This window comes from Octodon degus, unplaced genomic scaffold, assembly GCF_000260255.1.
Source record: "Octodon degus isolate 3935 unplaced genomic scaffold, OctDeg1.0 scaffold00095, whole genome shotgun sequence".
Taxonomy (NCBI): domain Eukaryota; kingdom Metazoa; phylum Chordata; class Mammalia; order Rodentia; family Octodontidae; genus Octodon; species Octodon degus.
The window spans coordinates 8,586,239-8,597,570 of record NW_004524671.1 but is presented as its reverse complement, the minus strand read 5'-3'; the positions used below and the strand labels follow the sequence as shown (position 1 = coordinate 8,597,570).

Genomic DNA, 11,332 nt, shown 5'->3' with positions numbered 1-11,332 from the left:
AAACCAAGGGGGAAAGATAATAGGTTTGGTTAACAGAGCTGTTCACATAATGGAGATGTGCGGAGGAAAGCTTTGATGGAGTCAGCGTGGGAGCCCTTGAGCACTCATCCATCCTGCTCTCAGGACCACGAGTTCAAATCCTCGCTGGGGCCGGGAGGCTCGCAATGAAGGTTCAGGTGAGTGTCTTGATCAGAGCTGGACCAGCAGGAGGTTGCTGCACCCGAGTGAGGACAAAAATAAGATGAGAAGGCACAGAAGTTTTCTGTGTCAGCAGACAGGGGTGAGAGCCTGCTGGTACAGTGCGACCTTGTCCTGCCTTCTTCCTCCCAGAGAGAGCCAGAGCTTCCTTCCCAGGTAAGCAGGTTGCTGTGAGGAAAATCCATTGCACAGAGTTTAGGGCTAATTTTCCAAAGTCAAGTAAAATAATTTCTGCAGGGACTCAGAAGATATCATCAGAGATGTATCATTTAAAATGAATTCACAACTCTGAAATTTCTTTTTTACAGGAACAGCAAAGATGAGGAGGTAGAGAAGCAAGGATCAGGCCAGTGGCCCACAGATGTTTCACCGTCAGTGATTTGCTCTAGGTAACAAGGAAAAATGACAGAAAGACAGGCTGGCTCCACAGGACACTTTAAAATATTCAGGGCTGGGAACTGTGTTGCTAAAATCATACACAGATTATTGCTTCTCTGTTCACTCCCTCACCAAAACTCCTGGTCTTGTTTCTCCTGAGTAAAGGAAGTTCAGACTGCAGCCCACTCTGCGCAGCAGAGCTGCCGCACATACCTAGAGAGAGTGAGAGTCTGACCCAGTGAAGACAGAGCCAGTGGGCCCTGGCATCACAAGAGGCCCGCTCTGATCGGCTGAATGCCACTTCCCTGCTGCAGTCTTCAACCTTCAGGTTTCTTTGCTTGCTCTAGAACTTAAAGAAGGCACAGCTATGGTCTTCTTCAGAATGTTTTTCCTTAGCGTGGTTCAGGTCCTATGGCTCAATGAGAAGAAGCAGTCCATCACTAATCCAGGCAGTCTGTTTGGTTCAAGGGAAATCAAAGGTCACATGTGCAACTCTCAGATTCTTAGACCAGAGTCCAGAAGTCATGAAAGAGATGCTAAGGAGACTGGACTGGAAGAAATGTGTGGCAGTGTCTTAGTCAATTCTCTGTTGCTTTAACAGGATGATCAGGACTGGATAATTTTTGAAGAGTAAAAGATTATTTGGATTTTCATTTCTGATGCTAGGAAGTCCAAGATCATGGGCCACCTGCACGGCATCTGATGAGGTCCTTCCCACTACATAGTCATATGATAAAGAATACAATGATATGGCATAACAAGACGGAGCACGTGCAGCCCAAATCTCTTCCTCTTGTTATAGAGCCACTAATACCATCACTGGGGACTTATTCTCATGATCTAATCTAATTATCTCCCAAAAGCCTCACTATCATATCCTTTAGCATATGAATTTGGGCATTAGATTTTCAACTCATGAACTTGGAAGAATAAATCCAAACCATAACAGTAGTTTATACTGGGACCACAATTTTCACCGTTTCATGGGGTGAGGAGGGAGAGAGAAAGAGAGAGAGAGAGACTGAGAGTTTTGCTGGTTCAGGGAATAGAATCCAGGACCCTATGCATGCTCACTGAGCTACCCCACTAGCCTTTAAGAACTATCTTGAAGCAAGAGCATGAATGTATGAAAAATTTTGTTGAATCAAATCTTCCTTTATCCCTCCCACCTCTCACTTGAATCCAGGGACCAGATCTTGATCAAATAAGCCTGAACACTTATCTACAAAACTCCTGCTTAAAACCTTTCACTCACCAAGGAGTCACTGTCACTCCACATCTCCAGCCTCCAATGTTTCCTCCATAAAGCAGCCGGGCCATCGTTCCTCAGCTTATCCTTTGCTTGAAATGCTTGTGTCTGTCCACATTGGCAAAATCTTCTCCAGGAAGTGTCCCCATCCCGCACATACTAACCATCCACAGGAGAGCCTCTGCCTGTGCTCCAGCTGTCTCTGCAGCTACCACTCTATTCTATGCCAGTGGATTTGGGATGTGTCCCTCAGTGCACGCTCAGAGGAACTTGTGTCAGTGTGCATCACAGCGGTCACCATGGCCTCTCCAGGTCTACAACACAGGACTCATGTGGAGGAGGCAATCAGATTTAAAGGGTGGGCTAGAAATGTTTTGCTTGCTTATATACTAAGGGCTTTTTTTATATGTTGTTTTGTCATATAATAAAATAGCAATGCCTTCTAAAGTGAAGTAGCTTGCACTGAGGATGATTAATACATGTCTACTGAATTAATACATTAGTGAAATAAAGTGCTTAGGTTTAAAGCATTTATCTAACCTTCATGATAAAACTTACCACCTTATGATTATGTGAAAGGCTATTTTTTTCATGCTAGGGATTGAACCTAGGACCTTCTCACATCCCCATCCTTCTCTTTAATTTTGTTTTTGATTTGGAGACAGGGTCTCACTGACTTTTCCAGGCTTGGCTGGCCCTCCCGTCCTCCTGCCCTTCTTCCAAGAGTGCTGAATTTATAGACACATACCACCACGCTCACCAGGAAATCTTTTTAACAAGTTTATTCCAACATTTGAACTCAAGTCCTTGCTTATGTGGCTGAGCTATATCCCCAGCTCCCATTCTTCCCTGGGTCCCCTTACTTTATTCTAACACCTGCATCACAAATAGTGCCACTTCTCACCAGGCCCCATACATCTCTCCCAGAGGCCATTTGCTCTATTGCATAAACTGCTAGTTATTCTCTAGAGAGAAAGGGAATTGCCACCTCACTCGACTCTGAAACATTTTACAGAGGTCTCAACTGAGTGCAGGGACATTGTTTTATATGTACATCTTCTCCCAGACCAGTGAGTATCCATCTGATCATCTGGGCTTTGTGCTAAGCACAAACTTAATCTCAGTGAAATCAGTGAATCAATGACTGCACCAATAAAGGAGTCAAGCAGCCTCTTGGTAGTTTCAAAAAAGGTCATATGCTCTGCCCAACAAAAGATCATAAAATTTCACGATCATACTCTACAAAGGTTCCTAATTTTAAAATTTGGGAAATTTAAATATTTTTTAAATATTTCAATTCCTTACTACTTCCCTTTAAGAAATACCTTTAATGACCCTCAAATTCATTTTCAAGCTTATACACCCAAACTTTGAGTCTTCTACTTTACAGGACCTGTCCATGATAACAAACTCTTCCTAAATTTTGTAAGGTCTCATTTCATATACTATCTTCAAGCTTGCTATTTCCATTTAGCTCTTGCCATGGTGAAAATTTACAGTGATCGTGGCCATTCAGTGTAGGAAATGAATTAACATTCTCCACAGGACCCTCACTTACATAGTATATTAATCGGCTTCTTATGTAAATTCCCACCCTCACCTCACGGCTTATTTGCCTGCTAGCTAGTTGTGTGCAATTTAGAAAGGAGGGCAAGAAATGTTTGGTTTCATATGATGTTGTTTAGAGGGATTAGCCATGGAGAGGTGGATGGCTTGGTGTCCACCAGAGAGGGGAGAAGGACAATGGCTATATTTTACTGTTGTTACCAAGCCAACAGTACTCAGTAAACCCAACTCTTATTCCAATTAGATTTTACTTTGCATGGCCAACAACTTTTGTCATTATAAGTGGATTATGAAAGATAAAAGATCATATACATGATGAGATTTTGAAGATCTCTAGTGCAAGAAGCTGTGGAGACATAGTAAAAAATATATCCTGTTCTGCCTAATGGGAACTTTTTATGAAGCAGTCTAGAGAAAAAGCTCACACCCAGCAGTCCTATTCTACCTTTCACAGCTAAAGTCAATCAAATGAAGAAATGGACCAGTAGAAATAATCTCTAATTTGACAAAAACTGAAATCCTTCTTTTCCTTTTTCCTGGACATAGAATCATGCTGCATGCCCTACCCTCCTTTGCCAATAAGGATGGTGCTGTGATTGAGTTACAGCTGAGGGTATGTGAACAGAGCTCTGTGCTTGTGGGGCCGGCCCTCTCAGTCCCCTGGAGGTGCTCTCCCATGCTTTACCACCTCTGGAGGCTGGGCTGAGGGTCCCGCAGAGCTGCTTTGGGAATCTATCTGTGGGAGATGATAGAGCCCTGTCAGACTGAGTCCCAGAAAGAGAAAGAGAAGTGATCACCCCTCACAAATTGTCCTGCACTTTGAAGGAATTAAGAAACCAACATCTACCTGCTACCATCACATTTTGGTGCCTATTTATTATTACCTAGCCTCACAGGACTCTATCAACTCCAGCCTTCTAGCATCTCGCGTGAACTACTTATCTTTAGCATGAAAAGCACCTCCAACTCCACTGATCTTGGGGTAAGAAGCATTCTGACGATGAAACAAAAGCAACTTAAGTAATGATTTCTGATCATTTCCTATAACACTGATTGTGTGCCAGAAATTGGACCAATTGCTCGATGTACATCATTTCTAATTCTCTGATTAATACTGCTCAGCAAACATTAAATTATAGTAACAGATTTGCTCCACAACACTCAGATACAAGAAATGACACATAACCTTGTTTCTCTAAATCTAAACATTTGTCCCTTTTCCCTACAATGATTAAAGAGTCAACAGAAGTCACACTGTAGGATTCTGAGACATGTGAGAACTTAGGTCATTTGCAGGAGCCTGGAAAGCAGAGAAAGCCTTCCAACCATCAGGCAATCAGCTCCACTTGTTTCGTTGCTAGCCTAGACACTGCAGCTCTTAATGAGTCATCTTGACATCAGTCTTCTTCTGCCACCAGGACACCATCATCTTCCTGTCTCCATAACTCAACATCTCTTCTGTTCTTCAGGGTTGGCTTTCTCTGCTGCAGCAACTTCAAGTCACAGACCCCTCCAATTTTCCAGAAATCTTAAAGGAAAGTTGTCATTTTGGGCTTTCCAAGTCTCTGTGATGTGCCATTAGTGTCCAGGGGTATTGGCATCCACCTGCTTTCTTGGGTCAGCATTAGGAAGAATAAGCACAAGTGGGTACATTGGCAGAGCATCTTGCATCTTCTGCTGATAAGTTAAGGTTAAGAGCTATCAAACAGGTTATCTAAGAGCATGAAATGTTTGAGGCAGAGCTTTCGTTCGGGCCCAAGTTCAAGTCCACCTGGCTTGAAGGCCAAGAAAACTTGCTATCATTCCACATGATCTCTTTCTTCTAGGAGTATAGCTCTGAAGGGCTAAGAGAATTTTTATGACAGGGGGAAGCAATCATAAATGAATCTAAATAAAGTGAAATACTTATATCATTCCCTGAAATCTAACTCTTACCACTTTTACTTGAAGTTTCCAGGGTCACCCAAGTAGATATTTTCTATATAAATACACTACACACACACACACACACACACACACACACACACACACACAAATAAGCAAATAAGCTAAGAAAATTAATAAAATACTTAATTTACAATGTTGTTTTGGTACATGTATAGTGGAAGCCACCACTACAATGTCATTTTAAAACATGAGTTCTGAAGTCATATCTAATAAATTGTCTTCACTATGAAGCATACACAAAAATCTCACTTGACGCATCCACATGACACTCTTATTAGGATTTCTAATTTAAAATTTTAGTAACATAAACATCTGAATTTTTTGAGCAAAAGAGAAGAATTTTTGTACAAAAACATGATTTGCCATAACATACAACTGTGATTACTAAATCAACAGACCTGGGCAGTAGGAGGCCTCAGTTTTTGTCCCTTCTTTAAATAGCTATATTAATCTTGGGTAAAGCACAGTCTCTGTGATCTCTCTCTTTGTTTTGTTTTGTTTTGTTTTTAGCTTTCACATTTTTCTCTTCTGTATTTCCAGATAAACTGGCATCTTACTTATAAACTTACTGATTATTTTGGTCTATATTTGCATGTGATATTATGCAAAAAAAGATGTAACAGAAAGAGGAAATGAGAGCCAGAGGGAGAGAAGAAAGACAGAGGAGAAAAGGAGAAAGAAGGAGGAGGTTGAGAAAAAAGAATTAAAATGGAAAAAGAAGCACTTTCTCATCATGGTCCATCTTTCTCAAGGCTCATCTAGAGAGTACTGGAAATTCTACCACATCCTTTGGGATCAAGCTAGAGGATTTGACTTTGGGTATTCCACTCACTGACAAGCCCATCCCTCTGGCGATGAGATGAAACAGGGAGTCTGAGCTGACACTATTAAAACTGCGATCTGCCGACCTCTCTTTGTTCTATTTCCATGCTTTTCAAGCAGCCTTCTGATTATAATCCAACTTCCAAGGCCACTGGGGACACAGTGTGATGGCCAGGCTGACAAACGTTTTGTAGCCTCATAGGTTCTATTTTTCATTGTAAACTGATAAACTAGCATGCCAGTCCATTCTATCAAAAAGTAAGCATTGTTGTGTGGACCAGCAAACATCAAAGTGTTTGAAGAGAAATAAGTAAAAGGGCAAAAATTCAGGTGGAAACAGGAAAATTCATCCACCTCTCTAGTGCCATACTCAAGGGAGCAACCTGTTGTTGGGTGACTACCTTGCAGGAAAGCAAGAGGGAGTGGTGTTGCCATGGATTCACAGGACAGGGAGCAGAGGGCCAGCAGTCTCCTTGACAGGGCAGAAGCAGAGAGGACACCAGGACCACTCTATAGGCTGAGTTTGGATTTTTTTTTTAACCTCTTTAAAAACACAAACTTATTTTTGTTTAATTTGTTTTGCCAAACAACACACAGTGATAACTTTAGTCTAATCATATGGAACATGTAGCCAGGATCAAACATAACAGGACAAACCTAAGTCCCTGACAAGCTGGCTCTCCATCAGCAGGTCACCCTGATCCCCTTGTCAATGGCCTCCTGGGTAGGGAGGCCCTAGGAGACAGAGGCACAGATGAACTCATCCTTGTCAGAATCAGACTCAGCCAGAAAGAGTAAGCATGAAAGGCATGGTCTGGTGTTGCCTGGGTCTCTTCTCACTACACACAGCTGCACCATGCCTGATTACTGGCCAACCTTAAGGTGCAGTTTTCCCAAACTCGTAATCCCCGGCAGCCAACCTGCACCCCTCGGAGATTATTTCAGATACAGCAGTTCTGAAGCCCCTGCTTCTCCAACACGTGCTACAGGGCAGGGAGGGTTGATGAGCCCTAACAGCTGGAGTCACCAATGCTGAGTCTTAAGTCCCAGTTTCCCATTCAAGGAGGATGCCAGATGCCCTGAAAGAATCCAGCTGCCTTAAGCCTGAGTGCTATGCTCCAGAGAATAGGAAAGTCAGCATTGGCCTGGGGCTCCCGTGGACTTGAGAAGGCCCAGGAGGTCTGCAGGTCACAGGGCAAGCCATTCTCACTGTGCGCTTTTTGTGAAGGACAGCCATAGAGAGCAGATGATCCTGCATACAGCTTGGCTCCGGTGAGATCGGGTGATGAATGCTACCCTTTATCTCCATCATCTTCACTTCCACTAGTGCCACGAAGTCCCACTGTCCATTCAGTTTGTGCAAGCAGTGCCACTGAACATCTCTGGTACATCAGAATAGGTCAGCCAGAGACAAATCTGTGACAAACTTGTCTCTGATATCAAAAAATTCTGTTCCAAATTTAAATGCTGCCTTGACACTTCCTTTTAACTTGACATTTTTTATTGCTGCTCTTAATTCTTTTCCATATTTCACTGTGGAGAGTTGGTACATCCTGTAATATTTCATTAACAGGAGAAAATCCATAGCCATTGATTTCTTCTCCAAAGGCCCTCTAACCCATCAGCTAGCTGGGCAGTTTCATTCACATGGAAACTCTCACCATGCAAAAGCTCAATAAGACAGAGATGAGTCTAGTGAATAGAAGAAAGAATCTACTAAGCTTTGGAATATCAGACCCACTGGATTGGTCCAAGGCTATGAAGCCTAAACCCACCCCCCTTGTGAACAGGAAGCTGGACGCTAATCCTTCTATGGTATAGTGTCCATTTACTCTGTAAACCAAGAAAGCTACTACCCTCGAATGCTTGGGTTCATCAGTCATAGAGCTAACACTGGGTTGCCCAAAGATGATATCGTGAGTTGTTTCTGCTGGGATGAGGAAGTAGACCACCACCCCAGGGGCATAGACCATCACAGCACGTGCCCCAGCACAACTTCAACCTCAGGTTGGGACATTTGAGCACCAGGAATGGGACGCAGGATAAATTCTCCATGTTGCTGCCAGCAGTGCTCTTAGTTCCCAAGTCGCACACGCCACCTGGAAGCTGGCCTGCCCCTTGATATATTTTTACCTAATGACCTCATCGTGTCTCAAATTTCAAACACGTGGTTCAGACTATCTTCAGGATTCATGCTCTAGTCATTGTACATGCGCTGGCTGGGATCACTCCACTGTCTATGTTACTGAGTTTTAAATACTCATTTGGCTACTGGCTTAGTTATTTAGCTAGGAAGCCTCATTTTCAAATCTTCAGTGAGCAAAATGGAGGTAAACCACACACCTATTCTATTGTTCTTGTCACCTTCTGAAGCAATCTGGAAGTCCTCTGCCTTGAGTCCCTCCATTGAAGTTGGACAATTGAAGCTACCTTGACATCCTGAAGTTATTCTGAATGTTTACCCTCCACGGTCACTCTGACTTGGGGAAGGTCCAGGAGTTGCCTGGAACTAAATCCAGTGAATAAAGTGGACGAGGCTAACTTTCCATGGGATGACACCTGGCAGCAGCATTCATTCTATCTTTCAGCATCACAACTTGCAAAGACACTCATGAAAGAGGACTTCCAGGATTGTTTCAGAAAGTGGCGGTCATGATGGCATAAGTGTGTTCAAAGTGATGGGGAGACTTCTGAGAGAGATTAATGGCAATGTGCCTTTTACTGTAATAAATTTTATTTAAGCATTCATTGTATGTTTTATCTTGTCTCATAAATATCACCTGTAGTGATAAGAAAATGTTATCATTACGATTATTATTGTCAGATCATGTATAAACTTAGTTGCCTTAGACAACCTTGAAGACAGAAACTAATTTTATCTAATCAGCTTAAACAGTGTCAGGCCATTCTGGGAAGACTCAAAAACTATATCTTGAATAAGATATACATTAAACACCTTCACAAAGCAAAGCCACAAATCTCCACCAACATACCTCTTCCCTTCCCTATTCCTTAAGATTGCCACGAGAGCCCTTCAGCAGAAGGCAAGCCTCTCATCCCCTTAGCACAGGCCAAGTTCACTTTCATCTACAACACACATGGGATCTTCCTGAACACACCACTCCCCGCTCTCTCAGTAAAGTAATTCTGCAATCTATAACACTCTAGAACTTCACCCACGGCAGACACCCGACTTGATGGTCCTTTCTCCATCAGCAGGTCCTCTTCTATATTGTCTATTGCTAGGATCTCTGTTCTCCAAATTTAATCTATGAAATTTCAAGGATTTGTCTGGAATTCTAAAACAAAGGGGACTGGGGAGACAGTTCAGTGGCACAAGCACCTGCCTGGTAAGTGCAATGTCCCAAGTTCACTTCCCAGCACAAAAACAAAAACAAAAGACATGGCAACACATGGAGGCTTTCTTCTGGCTATCAAAGGATACTGACTGGGGCTCTATGATCTATTTGGTTACCAGCAGAAGATTCATTAGAAGCTAAAATGCAGCCGGGGAGATGGCTCAGTAAAATAAGTGCTTCCCTGACAAGCGCAAGGGCCTGAGTTCAATCCCTGGTTCCAAAAAAAGTGGGGGGAGAGATGGCTCAGTAGAATAAGCACTTCCCTGGCAAGCTCCAGGGCCTGAGTTCAACCCCGGTTCCACAAAAAAAAAAAAGAAGAAGAAGAAGAAGAAGAAGAAGAAGAAGAAGAAGAAGAAGAAGAAGAAGAAGAAGAAGCAGCAGCAGCAGCTAAAATGCAAGCACATAATATCAGTCATGATTTCCCCAATTTTCCCAACAAAAGGCAATTGTTATGTATATATTTGGACAATCAGTAAAAGATGTTTCACCACAAAATTTGCAAGAACTTCGTAACATTGGAATTTCAAAAGATTCACAAGGAAAAGAATATCATTAAGATAAGAATTCTAAAAGAAAAGCCAGCAAACTGCAGATAAGAGCTTTCTTATTAATAAAATTTAAATCAAATAAATAAGAACTGTTAAAAGGAACATTATCTTAGCCAGATATTATGGCACACACCCGTACTCCCAGCTATTCAGAAGGCTGAGGCAGGAGCACTACAAATTTAGGGCCAGCCTGAGGTAACTTAGTAAGTCCTTGTCTCAGAATATGTTTTTACGTATTTTAAAGTTTAGCTCAGTGGTAAAGCCCTTGCAAGGCTCTAGGCTCAATCCCAAGTCTCCAGTTATATATACACACACACACATACACACATGTGCACACACACATACACCCATGCACACATACACACATGTGCACACATGCACACACACATGCACATAACAGGTTCATACATATGAAGATTCTAAGTCCACCCTCTTTTTATGCCCCCAAGCATCACCAATGATGGCTCCAGCGTTGGGGTCTACACCTCGTCCTACAGGACTTTCACAGGCAAAGGACAGCAGGAGAAGCTAGCTGCGAAAAACCCGAGTGCACCAAGAAGCAAAGTGAGCAGGTGGCACTGTGAAGTAGTAAATTTCCTGATCTTAAGCTACTTAATTAAATGTTAAACCAAAAAGGGAGATACGGGCTTTTTCCTCTCAGAAAGGAAAAAAAACAAGCGAATCACTTTTGTGTTTGTAATGAAGCAGGTCCACAGAGCATTTTCTGTAAATGTTAAATAATGATCACATCACATCAAATGTAAAAAGCCCTTATTACTTATTAGATAGATTCCTGGCTCACAAGAAGGCTTTTGCATGAGATTCTAGAAGGACCGCCTGAATGCTCTCTCATTATGATTCCCCTTCATTTGAAAAGGTGAGTATCTTCATCTCCACTTCAGAGTTGGGGGTTCAGAGAAAGGTTAAGCAAGTTACAGAAACGTATACTAAAAGTCAAAAAATGAGAGAGGCCAAAATTTGTGAGCCCGTAAAGATGAAAAGCCTCTCTTTGAAAAACTAAGCAACTTACCTAATTATTTTTAGGAATGTGCCTCAGATAAATACAGTATTTTATCCTGCATGTGACAGTCTAGAAAGAGAAATCACAAAATAATAACTGTGCTTAAAAAAAAAAAGTGTGATTTCCAGAATCCTTTCTATTCTCTGTAACCACCCATGTGGCTGGAGATTTGAAATGCTATTTAAGTCTCATTTCCTTCAGAAGCTAACCTCTGTGGAATAAAATGCTGTTGCGGGGGGGGGGG

General features: G+C 42.2%; 1 pseudogene; it reads right to left on the bottom strand.

The window, feature by feature from the left end:
- Window positions 1–7,803: 7,803 nt before the first annotated feature.
- LOC111818566 lies at window positions 7,804–8,133 on the bottom strand (annotated as a pseudogene).
- Between the last annotated feature and the right edge of the window lie 3,199 nt (window positions 8,134–11,332).